We start from the raw sequence: 15,384 nt of genomic DNA, 5'->3' as shown, positions 1-15,384 counted from the left end.
TTCAAAACTATACTGAAAGGAGATCACACCCACAACAGTGGGGAAGATGGGCAGTTAAACAACCTAAGAATAATCTTAATAGGGAATTTGCATCTATATGAAAAAAATGCATTTACTGAATGAATTAAAACACGAATGAAAATAGATTATGGAAATACATATTATTACTATTTTTGGAAATACACATTAAGAGCCATAAAAATGTTCAAACTTTTGGCCCAACTTCCACTTATGGTATTCTAACTCTAAGTGAATAAAACCTCCAAAGGGAGGGCAAACAGTACATATAAAGATGTTCCACTGCCTTAGTTTTATATAGAAAAAAGTGAGAGCAAATAAAATGTCCAACAGAATGACTAAGGAAATTATGGTTCATCCTCTCACAAAACTATTGGGTAAAATTTTAAAAAAATTATTATTTAAGTAATCTCTACACCCCACGTGGAACTCAAACTCACAACCCCAAGATCAGAGTCACATCTCCTCTGACTGAGCCTGCCAGGTGCCCCAGGATAACATTTTAAATAATTATGAACACTACATAGGAAATGAAGAAAATCTTCATGAGACAACCTTGAGAAAACAGGACTATGTATGTATAATTTATACCATGAATACATATTTAACTAAAATTATATTTCATATAAATATTTTTATTAAAAACCTAGTAGGAAAAACCTAAAATATGAGATTATATTTTTCCTATTTTCCAAATAGCATGTAGTTTTTTCCACACTGCTTCTATAATTGAAAAAAAAAAAAAAAAGGAAGTCTTTAACTTTGAAGTTCTTAAAAGATTCTAAGTTCTAAATTCCACAAGTTAGCCTTACTTAGCATACCAGAAAACTGTAAGTAGTTTTATATTTTCCAAAAAAACTAAGGGAATGGAGAATTGGTGTACTATAAAGTCCTTTATAAAGAACACTAAAATTCTGGTGGCTATCTTCTAGTTGAAAACAATCAGAATCACTAAAATCGTATGACAATTCATGTAGGTGGCAGCATGGCTCAGATAGACAGCATATTAGAGATTCAGATACTGAACTGTATTCTAGGACAGTCACAAACAAACTTGTTGCAAATTGTTAAGTCATTTTAAATTCTAGTTTTTAGGCCTCTTCATCTGAATACTGAAGACATGCAATGGCACTCTGACATACACTACAAACCCTGAGTAACTGGAAAAGACTGAAAAACTACACTTCTCTCCCTTTCCCACCAATTCTCAATTCTGAATATGTATATCTGGATTTTGCAGGTCATTTTAGCCTTGAACCTACAAATTTGTCCCTTAGCAGTGAAGATGGAAGTACAGAGGCAATACCTGAAACCAGAAGCAAAGCTGAAGCAGGAATAAAAGAGTAGAAAGAATCCAAGACACTTATATACAGATTTTTTTCTTACCCAGTTAAGCAAGTCTAATTGCCCAAATACAAGCAATTAACTAAATTATACTAGTTCTTTGCTTTAAATGTTGTCCAACTTTTTTTGGGCTTTGTGTTTTCTTTCTTTCTTCCATTAAACTTACTCTATGTTTAACATGCCCCACCTATCTTCTGTCACTCCAATTAGTCCGTCCCAAAACTGAAATATAATTTAAATTCATTTATTCAACAATTGTTTGTTGAGTGGTTGCTATGTACAAGGTACCAAAGACTCAATAAAGACAGGGTTCTCCCATCAGCCTTTGTAAACTGCCTTTAGATTGATCCCATTTTCTCAAAAACATGGTAATTAGATCTAGAGCAAAATATAGCACCTATTATTTTAGTTATAAACTCTAGATATAGTGAAGACAGGTTTACTTTGTTTTTCAAGATAGCATCACATTGTAATATGTCCTTTACAAAGTGATATTCAGGATCATTTAAACCAGTAACTCTAAGCAGACCCTTTTGTTTAAATGGGGAGTGAAGGGAATAACTTCTTATTCCAAGGAAGAAACATTGCAAGGTTATACAAAACCACCAGCAATAACTTCATAAACAAGTAATACAGTTATAACATATCTAACTCTTGCCATTAAAAATGTTTGAACGCCTAGCAACTGAACAGTATCATATCCCACTGTATTTGTTTCTCTAGTTTTCTGTTATCTGCAGTAAAAGTGAAAGTTATTCAAGTGAACTTGTTTCCATAGTATAGGAAAGTTAATTTAAAAGCCCTTCCTTTACCCTTTCCTCCTACATTCCCATTTTCCACTCAACTCAGACTCTGCTCTGTAACACATGAACACAGTATTGAAATGAATGTACACATTTATGAATTATAGTACTCTAAAAGGATAAAGGAGCAAACTGTTCTGGTTGATACACTGGGCTGTATGTCAGAAGCCCTAGATTTTTAGATTTAGTGGAAATGTGTACAGAAGACAGTCTCATTTAGGCTATAAAGCATGAATGTTAATAAAGATTACACCTTAATTTTATTAAAAAAATTTTTTTTAGTAACCTCTATACCCAACGTGGGGCTCGAGTCACACACTCTTCCAACTGAGCCACCCAGGCACCGTGTATACACCTTAATTTTAAATATCAGAGCCCAAGCATATAAAAAATATCCTAACACTAAACACATCTTTCACAAGTGCCATCTTCTTAGAATGCTAGAAGTTTCCAACTGACAAGCTGTGTATACACGCCCACTCTATGCATCAAAAACAGTAGAGGGATAGATTGAAGTGATATTCAGAGGTGTTATGAACGTCAGCACTGGATGAACAACTGGGTTGAAGGTACAGTAAAGGAAAAGGGTCAAGCATTATCATCAAGTTTTCAGTTTAGGGAGCTGAGGTGATGGTGGAAACATTCACCTGCTTCACATAGTTGTAAGCATAGATTTCTTTCTTTTTGGGGGGAAGTGGTAAGAGTAGGGAACAATTGAGGGATGAGTTCAGATTTATATACTTTTGAATTTACAGTATTTATAGGACATCAGGAAGTGCCTGGTAGACAGATGGATCTGTCTCAAAGAGAAATATATCATTCTGGAGATAGATATGTGAGTCATCAGCATACAGGTAACAAGCACGTAAAAAGTCGTATGAATAGATGGGATCAAGAGGAAGGGAGAACAGAACGAAGGCTTAAGAACCACCTTGGGAATACCAATACTTAAGGGGTGAACGAGGAGGAAGAACTAGCAAGAGCCTACAAATGAGAGGTCAAATACACAGGGGAAGAAAAATAAGAGACAGATAACCCTGAACCAAAGGGAGAAAGGGGTTTCAAAAAGGGAGTGGTGAAAAAACAAAAAAGGTGGTCAAATAAAATGACCAGAAAATGGTCCTTTACTCATTATCTGCCCCAAATTTCAGTAAACAGCACTGCTTCTCTAACTTTAAGCATTAAAAGAGAGGTACTAACTGTTCTTCACTATAACTGATACTCTATTTTTAGTATAAACAACAAACATTAAACTTAAAACGTGAACTCAATTTTTGGTGAGTTATTATTGTACCATCCCTCATTTCTTATTCCAGTTTCTATGTGCTAGATGTTCAAAATATGTGATGCTACCTATTTTAATTGTGATGAAAAAGAGGGCATCTAACCTGACAGAAGTAACTCATATAAATAAATGCCACTTACTAGTAATGTTAATTACAAATTTTTTGGAGGTGAGGGGTAAAAATGGGCAAGTAATATTATGTCCAATAGTAAAGCAGCTGCAAGATATGAGAGAAATATCTAAAGTAAAATATCTAAAGTTGTTCAGTCTTTTTTGACAGCAGTACCAAAGTTAAAGGGTATTCTAATTCAATTTCAAAATGCAGTCACCAACAAACTACTAATACGTGCAACAACATAGATGAATCTCAAAAGCCTTATGCTAAGCAAAAGAAACTTATCACAGAAGCCTACATACTGTACGATTCCATTTATATGACATTCTAGAAAATACAGAACTATAAAGACAGAAATTACATGTGGTTGCCAGAGGCTGAACAGGGGTAGGAAACTGATTACAAAAGGACATAAGGCAACTTTTTGGGGTGATGAAAACATTCTATGTTTTGATTGTGGTGGAGGTTGCGAGACTAAACATGTTTGTCAAAACTCATCAAACTGTGTACCTAAAACAGTGACTTTTACTGTGTACACTTCAATAAGCTTTAAATTTTTAAAAAATTTCAGTCATTTAAATTTTATATGAATAGCACTATTTTATATGAATAGCATTTCTTAAAAAAGATTTTATTCATTTATTTGAGAGTGAATGAGAGAGAGAGAGCGCACAACCGGGGGCAGGGGGGAGGCAGAGGGAGAGGGAGAAGCAGACTCCCCACTGAGTAGGGAGCCCAAATCGGGACTCATGACTTGAGCCGAAGGCAGATGCTTAACCAACTGAGCCACCCAGGCACCCATGAATAGCATTTTTAATGTACTGTAATGTATTTCTCATTACAGTTAACTTATCCACATTGTTATTATACACAGTACATAAATTAGCAAAGAAAATTAAAACTATAATAAACCAATCTTGAGCTTAAAACAAGAAAGTATTTGGATACCTTCTCTCAGTATCTTATTCCCAATTCTATTGTCCAAGGGGCCAAAACAAAAAACCCTTCATATACTTTACAATCCTTACTAACAACTAAAAAAGGAACTCTGTTTTGAGTTTTTCTTTTTGATTTATTTTTACACACAAGTTGTTATGTGTGCATTGTTGGGATGTATGTAAATAAAATGGTCTTACCCAAGAAGCAAGAAGCCTTAAGAACACATATATCTAAGAAAATTATATTTCAAAATTAGCACAAACATATACTGCCACTTACTAAGCTTAGACTTAGAAATGTATCTTTAGGAAATATCATATAGCTCAATTCTAATCAATCAGTTCAACAAAAATGTATTGAATACTTGCAAAACAGGAAAAGCACTGTGATGGTATTATAGACATAAAGATGAAAATAATACAAGTCTCCCTCCTTTCAGATAGCAGGTGGCTTAGTATGGCTTACAGACACAGGAGCAAATTACTTTATCAAAGAGATACAAGTAATAAACTCACAAATGTTATGACATGGAATAACCAGAGAAACTTTCACAAAAAAAGACCATGCTTTCTCTTCCACCTTAAAAGAAATTTCTGGTCTATGAGTAGACGTTTTGAGAAGTAACACATGTCTACAGAAGAAAGCAGGATTGCTACACAAATACACATTGTCACAGTTAATATCAATACTTTCTCACTAACGTTTTGAACTTATGAAGATCTCAGAATTTGAGGACTTTCAAACTGCTCAATGTTTCATCAAGGAAAATAATACATTACAGAACCATCCACATTAAAAGTACCACCTGTGTTCACTATGCTATAAAAAAATTTTTGCTTAGGACATTGACAGAGATAGGAAGAAACACATAAGAAAACGGAAAGAGAAAAGAGTAAAAAGATTGTAACAGAGTTAAATTAAAAGCATATGTCATATATGTCTTTCAAGATAACCTGAAGGTAGGTTATGGCATAAGTACTGGTTTCTTAATTCTTTTCTCAAAGGGGAAAGAATGGTAACAGTAGCTTTTAGGGCATTACATTTCAACTTTCAACTTTAGAGTTTTCTGAGACATAGGCAGAACCTTGGGGGGAAATAAAACTGCCATGTGCATCAATTTTTTAAGAATGGTATTTTAAAAAGGGAGGGGAATCTATGCCCAATTTACACTCATAAATTTTCAAAATTTCCTTGGTCATTACCAAGGAAAAACTAAATTACATATAGCCTAACTCAGATGATCAATTTTTTTTAGGTGGAAATTGGCAAGCCACAATCCTATCAGATAAAGACAACTAAAAAGCCAGTTTAAAATTCTTGAAAAGGTTGCCAAGTAGAAATGTTCAGAAAAGTCAGTGATCTATTTTCCTTATTAGGATTAATTTCAAGGACATTTTCGTTTTGCAAATTAAAAGATTAGATATAAAATCATAAAGATTAATATTTTTAAACTATATTTTAAGTTTTAATAATTCATTAGTGTTTCAAGCTCTGTAAGTTTTTAAGGTACCTAGAATCAATAACTTGTTAAAAAACAGTACTCCTATTAAAACAAGTATACATTTCATTAGCATAAGACCAAAGGATTGAGAAGTACAAATGACCCAAATAACTGCAACAAAAAGGAACTGAGTATTTCAAAATTATGTCATAGCTTCTGAATTTTTCAGGAGATGTAAAAATCTTACCTGTGTTACTTCTCAAAACATCCACTCACAGACCAGGTATAAAAAATTATTTTAGTAAATTAATTAATGCTAATTCCATGTTTCTGCATACTGAAAATGTTTTTCCTTTATGCCAAAAGGCAAACGTATACAAAAGAACACTTGAAAAGTTTGGTACGTTTGTGTTAACTGATGTTACACACATGTAAGATGGCAAAACAATTTACCTACATAAACTATGTTGCAAGTTTAATGTATTCTTTGGAATATTTTTTAATGCTTGACATTTTTATAAGAAATAACTGAATCACAATATTATGAAAAAGAAAGTGCCTTTTCCACATTTTGCCAATTTCCATAAACATAGCATGCATATATTTAAAAATAAATCTTACTTAAATGCATATTTGTGTATACATTTTGTATATGAGGTGTAAACGAACAAAGGTATTTTACAGAAAAGAGTATAATCAATCATCTATAATTAACCAAAACATTTTAGAAATCCTCTTTATAAGACAACAGTTCACTGCTTTATAATGAAGCCTACCCTTTTCATCAAAATGTGTATTATAAATCTTGAAGAGGCAGGGTGATAGAATGGAAGGACATTTTAGAATTAGACATATTAGGCTGTAGTCCTACACCTCTAACACTTGCTAGATTTGCTACCCTGGACTAGGTTCTTAAACATGATGAGCCTTAATTTCCTTGTCTGTAAAACAAGAACACATCACTAACCTCACGGGGTAGCTAGAGGTTCAAATCATGATATACACTGTAGTGGTTAAGGTTGATAGGTAAAGCATCAACTTTGGAGTCTTTCCCCTACTTTCTTCCACTTGTCAGCTATGGGACCTTCAGCTAGTCGTTTAATCATTCTATACCTCAGTTTTCTCAAGTATCTTAGAATCATAAACATAACCAGACTCATATTATATACCTTGAAGATTCATGGTAGATGGAAATCACTCAATAATATTACATATTACAAACATAAACCACTCAATACAGTGTCTGACACACAAAAAAGATCTTATTGGGGCGCCTGGGTGGCTCAGTCATTGTCTGCCTTCGGCCCAGGTCATGATCCCAGGGTCCTGGGATCGAGCCCCTCATCGGGCTCCCTGCTCTGCAGGAAGCCTGCTTCTCCCCTCTCCCACACCCTCTGCTTGTGTTCCCTCTCTTGCTGTGTCTCTCTCTGTCAAATAAATAAACAAAATCTTTGAAAAAAAAAAAAGATCTTATTAAATCTCAGTTATCCTAAACTGAGTTCTAAATTGCTTTTTACGGTCTCTAAAACTCAAATTCACCCCTGAAGATAAAGATTTGCCATTAAGGCCCAAAAAAGAAAAAGAAAAAGAGAAAAAGACTATCTCAAAGGCTTTAAAGGTATTCACTAAAGGAACCCCGTAAGATTGTATGGCAAAAGCTCTAGAATAAGTGCACAACTTCCCAAGTTGATGACTTTGAAAGGATTAACATTCTTTGGCTATAGAAACACTAGAATTTTAAAAAAATTACCATACTAATTTATAGATTCATCTACTATATTACAATTGGTCATATACATTTCTATGAATGAAATCACTCTCTAAAGCTGCATTTTCCCTTTCTAGAAATCAATGCTTTGACAATTTCGACTCAATAAAAATAAAAGTAAAAATTACACAGACTGCTTAACAAACACTAAAATATAAGACAGTAAAGATTTGATGATTTCAAAAATATATACAGGATATACACTCTGAATTCTATTTTAGTTCTTTGCCCAAAGTACACAGGTTCCTTGACTACATGACTTGTAAGTATTGAATTAACTGAGCAACCAAAAAAATGAAGATTTTATTAAAACTAGAAATGTGGAATCCTAAATCCTCAAGAAAAAATATAAACCAGACTGACATTTACTAATTATAAGACAACGGGCAATTTTCTAACCTTTCCAGCCTCAGTTCTTCATCTGTAAATTGTGCATTACTGTTTCTATTTCCTGAGCTTCTTATTTTAAATGAGATAATAATACAGGGTCATACTTAACACAATTCCTGGCACATAATAAGCCCTCAAAATCTTATCTAGCTGGCAATGCTGTATTAAGTAATAATCTCTCCTAACAGTATCACTTTGGAGATAGAAAGAAATATGCCTTAAAACAATTCATTAAAATTGACCCTAGATTTATACCAAACAAAATAATATGTAAGACCAAATACCTAAAATCATTTTTATTACTTACTTGGGTTAAAAAATTCTGAGCACATAAAATACTTTTTAAAATTACAATGATGACTATAAGTAAAAAGACATGATACTTTTATTTATGATCTCTTTTTAAAGATCTTATTTGTCAGAGACAGAGAGAAAGCACACACACAAGCAGGGGGAGTGGCAGGCAGAGGGAGAAGCAGACTCCCCAGTGATCAAGGATCCTGACGCGGACCCTATCCCAGACCCTGGGATCATGACCTGAGCCAAAGGCAGACGCTTAACTGACTGAGCTACCCAGGTGCCTCGAGACATGGCATTTTTTTTTTTTTTAAAGATTTTATTTATTTATTTGAGAGAGAGAGAATGAGAGAGAGCACATGAGAGGGGGGAGGGCCAGAGGGAGAAGCAGACTCCCTGCCGAGCAGGGAGCCCGATGTGGGACTCGATCCAGGGACTCCAGGATCATGACCCGAGCCGAAGGCTGTCGCTTAACCAACTGAGCCACCCAGGCGCCCCTCGAGACATGGCATTTTTAAAAAAATTTTATTTTATTATGTTATGTTAATCACCATACATTACATCATTAGTTTTTGATGTAGTGTTCCATGATTCACTGTTTGCGTATAACACCCAGTGCTCCATTCAATACGTGCCCTCTTTAATACCCATCACCAGGCTGACCCATCCCCCCACCTCCCTTCCCTCTAGAACCCTCAGTTTGTTTCTCAGAGTCCATAGTCTCTCATGGTTTGTCGAGACATGGTATTTTTAAAATTGCTTTTAAATCAACTAGAAACGTTAAAATTCCACTCTATAAAAACACTTTCAGGAGTTACTATATATTTACTACAAATACAGTTAATTGATTTACATTCTTAAGGAGGAACAAAATGTAAATAAATTTAATCATTCAAACACCAAACATACACACAAGGTCAGGATTTCTAATGTAAAAGTACTATTTTCATACCAGGAAAATACAATCAAGAGACAGGTATCATATCTCCCTAAAAGAAGAGGAAAAAGCACCTTGGACTCTGATCATTGAAAAAGTCACTTAAGGTATCAGTGTCGTCGGCACTGAGCAACAGCAATACCTAGCTTCATGACCAGGGCTCACACTTCCTTAAAGCAACATAATTTAATAAAAAACTAGTAAAAGCAAGAGAATCCCTTATTCTCATTCACCACATGAATCTACACAAATCATGTGGCCTCTGAGTATCAAGTTTTTCATCAAAAAATGGAAATCATGCCGGTCACTTCTCTCACAGGGAAATGGGAATATTTAAAAATGAACTCAGGTCACCTTGAAAAAGAACCATTTTAAAAACTCAAAGAATAATTATAAATGACAACTGCTAAAAATAGAAAAGCTGTGCTTAAAAAGTACATTTTGAAATGATTTTTAAAGGCTATATAGTACCATAAATTACCACCAAAGCCAACTTAATATGCTCAGGATATTAAAATAAGTATCTTCAACTAAACAGTTCAATACCAGGTTTCTATAAAGTTCCTAGTCAGTAATTTCCTATTCATTGTATAGCAAGTAAATGTGATCAACAGCACTGAAGTTACATTTCTCTTAAAGGAACTTTTATTTACCTCAGTCTTCCCAATCACTTCACATAAAACTAAAATCGTATTTTAAAATTCCAGAATTACTCACAAATTATCCTTTTCCTAATAAGCAATGGGGTGGGGAAAGTTAAATGAAACTATATAAAGATCAAACTCTTTAGTTTTTATCTACTCTTGTATTACTAATTTTTACATAAATATAGGGTATGCCAAAATATGAACTAGGTGGGTTCAAATGTTTCTATAGCAGTCTGATGATGGATTAGTACCAAAAAATTAAATATGAAATTAATATAGTAGTTTTAGAAAATACATGTTTGAGTTGGTTAGTCTGGCTTCAAATAAAAAAAGATTTCATATTTGAATTGGTATAGCTTTGCTCACAGTATTTCTGAAATTTAATAATGATCGCTATGCAAAAAAACAAAACCTGGTTTACTACCATACTAAAAACTTTCACTTTTCATCCCCAAAGATAATCTGAAATACACAGTTTTTCTTCAAATATAACTTTTTTCTTCTTAAAGGGGGCAGTATTATAATGATCTCTAGGGCAGATTCAAAATGCTTTCCAATAACTTATAGTAAACAAATTGTTGAATGGTTCCAAGAAGAAGCATCCTATATACTCTTCTCAAAACACTAAAAATAACTATTTAATATTCAATTTTAATTTGATTTACTAGGCTTTCACTACTTTAAAGTTGCTTTCTTTTCAAGAAATTATTTTCAGTTATTGGTAGCTCTGTAGACTCGAGAGAAACAATAAACCACACTGCTGAATAATACTAGGAATTATTTCTCCAAATAATATAACTAACATTACAAGATTACTGGAATACTTACAGGGTTTTCTTTCACTAAATTAAAAAAAAACAACAACAACAGTAGAAATACAAAAATAGCCACTGGTGACTATCCATACAACCAATACAGGGGAGGTAGAACAGAGTATTTATAATCTCTAGGGAAATACAAACTATTCCTTCCAACTAAGTTGTCAAAAATTTTAAAGTTCAAGTTTAGGGTTTCCTTGAGCTTTACAATGTTTCTTCCTTTAAAAATAACTCATATAATTGGTTTGGATCAAACAAAAAATATTTTCAATTTACTTTAAAATGTTTATACTATCTTAATGAAAGCTATCACACAACCTGTATTACTTACAGAACACTAAATATGTAGAGTTGGGAAAATAAGATCTGGTAAGAACTAATTCACTTTAATTCCAAAGTCACAAGAAAAAAATCAATCACATAAAAAGATATCTAACACATTGATTCAAACATCTGTGTAAGAAAGCTCCCTTTAACTATAAAACTCTAAAAATAAGTTGCTTCTGTTGATGAAAACTAAGCAAGCAGAACTCCTCCTTCCCATTACCTTTAGTAGAAATATGTTCATCCTTTGACACACGTCTCCGTATTTTATTTAAATAAAAGTTGTAAAGGTATCACAGGTTCATATAAGGGCCTTTCAAACATTTATATTGAAACCCTTACCCGCTCGCCACCCTCCCCCGCTCCAGTCCCAAACTCTCTGCTTAAGATGTGAAGTGTTCCTCCCTTCTGTATTCCCTCCCCCCCAACAAGCCCCCATTCGCCTGCCCCCCACCCAGTGTAGGCCTGAGGCCCTGCAGCAAACAGTGTCTAACAGGAGCAGGCAGCACAAAGACAGGAATGGGAGATTAGTGGGAGGGAGGGAGGCCGGGATTGGGGCTCAGCAGGAGCTTCAGGCTTTTTAAAATTCAAACTGCTCCCTGACCAATACAAATCACGGACACGCTACTGACTACTACACGGATTTATAGCATTAAAAACATGCCTAGTACGTGACAGCTATATTAACTTCACTCTTTTTAACATTTATCCATACGTTTGCTGGAAATGTGGAACAATTTATTTTAAGCAGAGTGCTAAACTCAAAAATAACCTTCAGAAAAGTTACTTACTCTACAATGACAATAATAATTTAATGAGACACAAAAAATCCGAACCAATGTAACACCCATTAGTAAAACAAGGGACTTTGTTGATCAGTGTTGCTTCATTCTAACCAGTGAAAGTTTTCCTTCAGTGAATATGAGACAAAGTATCAAAACAGTCTAATGCCAGGTACATTTATTTTTTTCTATGCAATTTGTATGGCTGAGGACTTTTAAATTGATTGTTTTTCCTTTATACCAACCTACCTTACCAACGCCTCAATAAACAAGCTCTGGACACTTTACTCGTAAACTACAATTTGTTAAGGCAGAACTGATATTTTTTCTCTAGCATTTACAGATACATTTGACCTATTAAAATGACACCTCTCTCATTACACAGTCAAACATCATGGGCACAAACAGCCAATGACAATCCTGGGACCTCAAGAAGATCTGCCCTGACATGAAAGGATGGCACCTTCTACATTTTTTTTTAACCTCCCTGGGATTTTAAGCATAACTTAATTTCTATGCTTTTAAAGAAAATTGGTTTTACCTGTACCTCGGTACAATTCTCAGAACATTTAATATTCTTTTTATGCTTCTACACGCTTAGATCAGGAAGTACCTGAGTATTTTATGTATAGTCGTTTAAAATTGTCCTTATATAACGCACACAAATCTAAAGTGGCAAGGTAAACCTGTCAAGTACTTTACACTTGCCTTTGAATAAAAAGTCCATGTGCAACACACACTGTCAAACAACAACATAAAAGCTCTTGGTGAAGCGGGGGCACATGCAGTGTCTACCACCTCACGGTTTTCTATATTAAATATTCATGTGGGCAATTTAATTCTTTAAAAAAAAGAAAATGAGTCTTTATTAACTTTCTAATGTCCAAACAAGTTTTACACAGGGCAAGAATTACCACTGGATCCGTGTCTGAGTATTTACATTTGTCTCACTAACTGAAACTACTTCCTCCCTTCATGGGGTCACAGGGGGAAGAAGGGGGGTTGTTTGTTTCACTGGGACGTTCCCCACTCCCGGACCAGGAAAGTTGTAAATATGGGGACGATCAGGGCACATTCGCTGTTAGTTGTATTGTTTCCGCCTCCTCACTAGCTACGGCTCTTCTCCCGGGCGAGGCCTGTCACCGACCAGCAGTAGCTCCGCTCAGCCCGGAGCTCTCCTAATCCCCGAGCTCAAGTAGATTCCGCTGGCCCGCGGCCTGCACTCTCCGCCGGGCCTACGCCTCCCCGGCCGCCCGGCAGGAGCCCAGTCCCCGCCACCGGAGCCGGCCGGGAGAGAGTACAAAACCACCGCCACCCAGGGCGGCTGCCACCAGAGAGGAGCGAACTCTAGACTCGCCCGTGGAGGAGACCTGGGGCCGCTAAGGAAACGGCGGGGAGGGGAGCGAGGAGGAGAGACGCTGAGGACCTGGCGCCGCCGCCGCCGCCGCCGCCGCCGAAATAAAGAGCAGGAATTTACCTGGGCGAATCGGCGTCTGAATCCAAGGGGAGGCCGAGGCCGCTGTGGCGAGAGACTATAATCCGGGCCGGGAGGGGGGGTGGCTACGGCTCCTCTTCCGTCTCCTCAGTGCGGGGAACATGTAGAGCCGGGGGGAGACCAGCCGAGAAGACAAATCGCTGCTTCTTCTTCCTCCTCCTCCTCCTTCTCCCACATAGAAACACTCACAAACACCCGACCGGGGGCCCGAGCTACCGGGGGGGCATCGCCGCCGGCCCGGGAACCAATCCTCCTGTCGGCGGGGGCGTCCCTCCCTGCGGCTTGGTGGTGTCGGGTGAGTCGGTACCGACGGAGGGAGGGGGGGGAGGGCGGGGGGGGAAGGAGCCCTGTGTGTGTCTCTCTCTCGTTCCGTCTCTCCCTCTCAGAACAAAATGCCGACCGGAAGTGCAGCTGCAGGAATGACTCCCTCCGCCGGCGCCAAACACTAACAACCACCCCCTCTTCCCCACTCCACTTCCGCCACCGCCGCTGCCGCCGCCACTTCGGCTCGCGTCCTCGGCCGCGCCGCACCGCGCCGCGCCGCACCACCCCGCGCCCGGACGGGCCGGGGCCGGCAGCAGGCGGTGGCGGCTCTCCTTTGCGCCCTTCTCCTCAGAGCGACTGCGGATGTTGCCTTTTATTGTCGATCCTGCGGAGCGGCGTTTTCGCTGCGGCACGGGCGGCCCGGCTCTCCCCGGTCTTTTATTTTCCTGGCGGCCGACCGGAGCGGGGCCCGAGTTCGGTGGTGGTCGTGGGCGTGAGGGGCGCTCAGGCCGGCCCCGGCTCACAGGCCAAGCTCGCTAACCCAGCTGGTGGTCATTAGCTTAGGGAGCCGAGCTCGGGGCGGCCAGGTGGAGGACGCCCGCGATTCGACGGCGACGGTGCATTTTTTTAAATGGTGTCTCTGCAGTCTGGTGGATGGATGTATCGCACACCTTCTCTCCTCTGGAGAGGCCGGACTCTACGCCCGTGTCTGCATTATTTCTGCGGAGCGAGAACGCAATCCTTGGAGGTGAAGAAGATTCCCAGCTGGATTGAATTGGAATCGTGTTTGTGATGCTTTGGTTTCTGGAAATATGCGGTCTTTTCTGGTCTTTTTGTTGGCGGTGGTTTTGGTTCTTCCCTAACTGTCGGGATAAAGGCCTGTAGGCGACGCTGTGCGAACGAGGAGCTGGCCGGCGGCGGGACCAGAGCGCGCGGGTCCGCGCCCCCCTCTAGGTGTGGGTGGAGCCGGGCGCGCGGAGAGAGCCGCCCGCCGCGACTCGGGCCACCGGCAGACCGTGGGCGACCGGGGGGGGGGGGGCGCGGGTACTGGGGCCAGCCGTTTTCCAACGTCGTTTTCCTCTTTCCATCTGAAACAGTGAGGTACTGCACGAGGCTGGAGCACAGATGTGATTGTGTGTACAGTGCCATGCTTGTGGTCTCCTGTTGTAACAAACTTTTCTCTTTTCGCAGTTCTCTGTTAAGTTAGTGTAAACTGAAGGGGCGCTTTTGTTCAGGTAAAAAGTGCTGTAGGTAAGCGAATTTTATTCAAGCGGGACGAAATTTGTGTTACAATTTCATGAGTTTAGATTATACGTTATTGTATTGGTTACGTATTCGTGTATGTTTTCCAATACGCTAAAAGTAAATGGGAAAACTTGCACTCAGGTTATTCCATTTGCCTCAAAAATCACTCGAGAAACTAAATCAGATCTTGTTACTCCTTTACTCTAGACCCTGCAATGGCATTGCATCTAGCCGAGAGGAAAAGCCAAAGTCTTGACCGTGGCCTAAATACTGCGCGCGGGTGGGGGAGAAGCTGCCCTGACATTCTTGCGAGCAGGACCTCTGCCCTTGCTATTCCCTGTGCCAGCCTCTTTCCCCCAAGAATCCATAGGGCTTGCTCCCTCACCTTTTTTTTTTTGCTCAGATGTCACCTCGGGGCTTCCGTGGCCCCCTCTTGAAACTGCATGTTCCCTGTCCCCCTTTCCCACTTTAT

At 38.4% G+C, this 15,384-nt stretch overlaps 1 protein-coding gene across 4 annotated transcripts in view; it reads right to left on the bottom strand.

The window, feature by feature from the left end:
• NIPBL (NIPBL cohesin loading factor) overlaps nucleotides 1-13,756 on the bottom strand; it is a 200,867-nt gene extending 187,111 nt beyond the window's left edge. For 2 of the 4 annotated variants that reach the window (XM_006730414.2, XM_031024927.2), the window contains exon 1: nucleotides 13,386-13,755. The gene's annotated coding sequence lies outside the window, so the exon portion shown is untranslated. Of the gene's footprint in view, nucleotides 1-13,385 lie in introns of all 4 variants that reach the window. The other 2 variants (XM_081826014.1, XM_081826015.1) reach the window with 2 other exon arrangements.
• Between the last annotated feature and the right edge of the window lie 1,628 nt (nucleotides 13,757-15,384).

Source organism: Leptonychotes weddellii, chromosome 7 (assembly GCF_054177405.1).
Source record: "Leptonychotes weddellii isolate Sample4059 chromosome 7, ASM5417740v2, whole genome shotgun sequence".
Taxonomy (NCBI): Eukaryota; Metazoa; Chordata; class Mammalia; order Carnivora; family Phocidae; genus Leptonychotes; species Leptonychotes weddellii.
The sequence above is the reverse complement of the archived record's forward strand: the minus strand, read 5'-3'. Positions and strand labels throughout refer to the sequence as shown.